Here is a 5,659-nt window from a genome sequence, read left to right on the forward strand (position 1 = left end):
TGTGTGTGTGTGTGTGTGTGTGTGTGTGTGTGTGTGTGTGTGTGTGTGTCTGCTTTTGCCTAAAACACACAAATGTTCGTAAAAAGAAAAACAACCTTTTTGATTATTTTTTTTCACCATAAGTTCATAAAAACTCAAATCACCTCAGGCTGTGATGTCAGAGGGAGACTGGTATCATCATGTTTGCTTTTTAAAACCTCTTAAGCTCGGGCCCTATTTGTAGGCCTCTGCTCGAAAATAGCATACCATACTAAAGTGACCATAGTTCTGTAACTACAAGGTCTATTTTAATAATTTTTGTTGCTATAATCAGATCACAACAGTTGTGAGATTGTTCAGACTAGCTAGCAGCTAGTTAGCTGTTCTTAGTTTGTGGAGCTTCTCGACTCCCAAAACGTTGGAACAAATAATCGATTCACCATCAATTCAACTGACAATATATTAAATCTACAGTTGATTTATGTCTCAAACGTTCTCATCAGTGAATTTAGTGATGAAACAGAACAAAGATTGTAAAATAAACTTGATGTTTTTGGACATTGTAGTTGTGGCCATAGACTGTGTCGTTCCAGCGCTTTGCATTGTGGGATACAGAAGGAGAGGTACACTGGAGATTCTTTCTGACTCAGTAAAACATCAGGTATTTCTGTCAGACTGTAGATTTAGCTTTTGTTAGCATGCTACATGCTACACGTTGGTCACATCAGTACAAACTGCTGGTATAGTACGAGGTTTCAAATACAGCCGCTGTCAAACACAACAGACTGACTTGATCCATGTGAAGCCTGAGATCAGTTCAGATCAACTTTACAAGTCATTTCTACAGAACTAGACTGGATTTAGTCCTGAACATCACAGACAGTATGGACAGATTACAAACACCAAGAACTCTTGAATGGACATTTGGACACGTGAGTATTGTGTTGAGAAAGACCTGAACCAATATGAACCGGTCCTTTAAGAACATGTGTTTTTTGTTGCAACCTAAAGGTTCAGAAAATGAGACAAAACATGGAAACAGAACCACAGTTAGACCTGCTGTCAACAAGTGTCATGATGATGTCATTCACTATCATCACTTGTTGAAGAGCCACTTCCACTATGACTGGTCTCAGCTGACATCTTTTTCTAGTAATTACAACAGAGACTTATGTTCTGAAAGCCTGCTCTGTGGAGACGTTTGGGCCTGTGTAGGCTGCTGCTTATTACTCTGAGCTCTGCTTTAATCTCACCACAGCAGCTGTGTGGTTGTCTCTGTAGCAGCCTCATCAGCTTCTGATACCATGAAGATCACCACAGTTCACAACTTCACCTTTATTCAGCTTTGCATTCAAGTCTTTCTCTCTCTGTTTACACAGTTTGTATCTGCTGTCATCAGATCTTCATCCTCCTCCTTCATCTCCCTCACACACTCTACAGCCTCATCAGGACTGACATCACCTTCACTGACTGATGGACCACAGTGAGAGTCTGTGGAAGCTAAAAACTCTCCTGTCAATCACTTCATTTTTTATTTATTTTTTTTTTTTTTAAACTTAATTTCTCTACTTTCTGTTACTCTGACAATTATTCAGCTTTTGTTTTCAGAAACCTTACAGTCAGTGAACTGACCTCAGAGTCTCCAGTCGACAGTGTGGACTCTCCAGTCCAGCAGACAGCAGCTTCACATCTGAATCCTTCAGGCTGTTATTACTCAGGTCCAGCTCTCTCAGAGGGGAGGGGTTGGACTTCAGAGCTGAGGCCACAACTTCACAGTCAGTCTCTGAGAGTCCACAGGCAGTAAGTCTGTCATAACACAAATATTACAAAATATTATTATGAAAGAGGACACTTGATATTTACTTCCTGCTTTGATGAACATTGTCTCTTCACATCAGTGGTTCAGCTGATCTTATCTCACTGTTTCACATGAAACAATAACTCTCATTCCTGCAGACTCTTCATCTTTTGTTGAGGGATCCAGCTAAAATGTCTTAGACACACCTCATCCAAACCTTCCTCTCTGTCCATTTCCTCAAAGAATGAATTAATTAACTGACTTATCAAATGAGAGATTAAACAAATAGATAGAAACATAGTGAAACTGTGATAGTGCTGTGTACTGCAGCTGAACTCTGATACTATCTCACACCTCTACCTCCAGCAGAGCGAGAGCAGGAAGTGAGGCCCTAAAGCTCAGCCATGAAGCCTTCTGTTGTTTCATGATGATAACCTTTAAGAGATTTCATTTATCAATATGTAATCTTACGTGCTTCTGCACTCACTGAACAGTAAAGATGAGTAAATCAGATAATCTTGGTTTAATGGACTCCTGATCAGAGTCAGAATAAGAAACAGATGATGCAACAATGGAAACTGTTAAAGAGACTTCCTGACTGATGTTCCACTCAGGAAGACCAGACAGGAACCTTCAGGGGGGCCGAGAACTAAATGTTAACTTGAACAAGTCTGTCATTAGTGTACTACTGTGTTCTTTCACTTCGTGTTACTCGTAGGAGTTTGATTTCCGGATCATTTGTGTTTATTCGCGTCCCTCTGGCTCGACGCCCCGGAGAGGAGGAGGGGCTTCCTCTGAGTAGACAACGTTTCATCAATCACGGCAGAAATAACTGCTATCGCTGCTTAGTACTTGTTGTGGAAGTCCAAGATATCCGGGGAAACTAAACTCTCTCATGTCTGGATTCATAACATCATCTGGAGGTTCACTGTATCTAACAAAAGACACGTCAGCTGGTTTACTACAGATGTATGAGCTCAAAATAAACTATTCTACTGAGATTTAATTGCAATAACTGGATAGAAATGATGCTGACATAACAACATAATGATGCAGATTTGTAAAAAGTCTGAATTCATCGTTTGTTTGACCACAAGACAACAAGTAAACACTTTTAAAATACTTGTTTTCTGAATGGAGTCTGGTTCTATCAGTGCTAGGCTATGCTAACGTTGTAGCCGCTCCATCAACACTCAACATAACGTCATCGAGGTTTAAATACACCAGCGTAGTTATTGTTTGTACCATGTGGTTTATACACAAACATTTATACACACAGTTTCTAGTCTCTGTACTAATATGAGGTATATTATATATATAACATGTATTATAGAGCGCTGGGTGAACACACACGGATACAATATGTTTATCCTCCATTTATGATTCAACGTCAGTGATGACAGGAGAATCTCAACGCTGAAACGCTTTAAAGACACAGCGTCACACGAAAGTTCAAATATTTTAACTCGAGGCGAATTCCGTGTATTTTCGTGTTATTAGCATCATACATTTACTTCATCCTCATCTTTGCATTGACTTTGTATGTAATCTCATAGAGCATAAAGTTGCTTCACGTTTGGTGTGCTTATTGTGTACTTAATGTTCTAATATAAACTTTATTAACTTTAGGACATCTTCATAAAGTTAATCACATCTGGACTTACTGAGCCTTTCTGCAGTTCCTCACAGCTAGAATCAGTCTCCGTCGTCCGTCCTCTGATGTCTTGTACTTCTTCAGGTCCAACTCATCCAGAACCTCCTCTGACATCTGCAGCATGTAGGCCAGAGCTGAGCAGTGGATCATTAAGAGTCTCTTCTTTGACTTCAGGAACTCTTGGTAATTCTGCTTTTTCCTCTTTGTCTGGACCAGCAGGAAGTGTGAGTACATGTCAGTCAGCTCTCCTCTCTGGTCTGTAGTCCACATGTGGTCCAGAACTGTAGCAGTGATCCAGCAGAAGACTGGGATTAGGCACATGATGTGGAGGCTCCTGGATGTCTTGATGTGTGAGATGATTCTGCTGGACAGCTCTTCATCACTGAACCTCCTCCTGAAGTACTCGTCCTTCTGTGGGTCGGTGAAGCCTCGTACTTCTGTTACCCTGTCAACACGTGAAGGAGGGATCTGATTGGCTGCTGCAGGTCTGGAAGTTATCCAGACGAGAGCCGATGGAAGCAGATTCCCCTCGATGAGGTTCGTCAGCAGCACGTTGACCGATGCCTTCTGTGTGACATCAGACACGACCTCATTGTTGAAGAAATCCAATGAAAGTCTGGTTTCATCCAGACCATCAAAGATGAACACAACTTTACAGACAGAGAGCTCCTCTGCTGGGACCTTCTGTAATATTAGATGGAAAACATGGTTCAGCTGGAGAAGACTGTACTGCTCATCTTTGATCAAGTTCAGCTCCCTGAACGAAAGCAGAACCACCAGACTGACATCTTGGTTCTCCAAACCCTCGGCCCAGTCCAGAGTGAACTTCTGCACCGAGAAGGTTTTTCCAACGCCGGCGACGCCGTGAGTCAGAACGACTCTGATGCGTCTCTGTTGGTGAGCTGAGGCTTTAAAGATGTCGTGGCACTTGATCGGAGTGTCATGGAGGGTCTTCTTCTTGGAAGCTGATTCAAGCTGCCTCACCTCATGTTGGGTGTTCACCTCTTCACTCTGTCCCTCTGTGATGTAGAGCTCAGTGTAGATCCACTTCCTGTTTCATCACTTCCTTCAGTCACACGTTCACATCTCTTCTTCAGACTGATCTTATGTTCATCTAAAACCTCCTGCAGACCACCATCTCCTGAAACAGAGAAACCAGAGAGAACATATAAAGTAAAGGTTAGAAAGTCATCTTCACTTCCTGAAGTCAGAAAGAACTTCAAAGTGACTCTTACATTTATTGTTAAGAGTTTTTTATGACTAAAGGAAGTTTGAGGACAAAGCTCTTTTCTCTGTGACTGTGTGTCGTGTTCATGTTTGATTGACAGCAGACTTCATCTAAACAGCTCACTGTGGCAGTTCCTTCCTCCTGGAAGATTTAAAACTGATCCACCAATCAAACACGCCTCAATGTGTTCATGTCCTGTTGTGTTCACCTGTTTTTATGGAACAGCACCACTAACAAACAGCAGCATATCTCACTGACCAATACACTGCATTTTCTGTAGCTACTTCAAAATAAAAGCCTTCTGCTGGTAGAAAACTCTTATTTGAAGCAGGACATGTTGAGTTTTCATCAGCAGTAAGCGAACTCAGCTTTGAGATGAAACAATCCGTAAACAATAGTACCAGTCTGATATCTGAAGGTACAAACGAGGACTCATGAGTGAAAGTAACTTTCAGTTAGAAGCTACAGAAGTAGTGAGACTTTCTCTCTGGTCACCAGCACAGTGTTGATCCAGTCAGCGTAGCTACAGACGTGGCTTTGGTTTGAGGGAGGAGACCGTCTCTGTCATGGTGCTGGGATTTTACATGGTCGGTTTCCTGTTTTATTTTGAAAGATCACTTTGCTTCCTGTCTTTGTGATTGTCTGTCCCGCCTGGATTTGTTCCATCTGTGTCAGTCTCACCTGTTTCATGAGTTAAAGCTGCTGAATAGTGAATTCAGAGCGTTTCTGTTGACTCCACACGGCTCTCAACATGGCTGACGGCTGAGCCGGCGGCTAGCAGCTAACGGCTAACAGTTCAAACAGCAGCAGTGCTGAGCGTGTTTCCCTAATGGGTAGCAGGAGGCGGGGCTACACTGTGATGACACGCTATCAGCTGTGAGCTAACCCAGACTGGGCTCTAGACAACAGGGCTCAGGAAAGACTTTGTGTTCGCACACAAGAACACATTCAAAGTCTCGACTGTAAACTAAAACAGTTTTTATATCAACTATGTGTCGAT

General features: G+C 42.1%; 1 pseudogene; it reads right to left on the reverse strand.

Moving 5' to 3' along the window:
- Nucleotides 1-294: 294 nt before the first annotated feature.
- Nucleotides 295-4,572, reverse strand: LOC116378754 (protein NLRC3-like; annotated as a pseudogene).
- Nucleotides 4,573-5,659: the final 1,087 nt, after the last annotated feature.

This window comes from Anarrhichthys ocellatus, unplaced genomic scaffold (assembly GCF_004355925.1).
Source record: "Anarrhichthys ocellatus isolate YVR2014 unplaced genomic scaffold, GSC_Weel_1.0 scaffold3103, whole genome shotgun sequence".
Classification (NCBI taxonomy): domain Eukaryota; kingdom Metazoa; phylum Chordata; class Actinopteri; order Perciformes; family Anarhichadidae; genus Anarrhichthys; species Anarrhichthys ocellatus.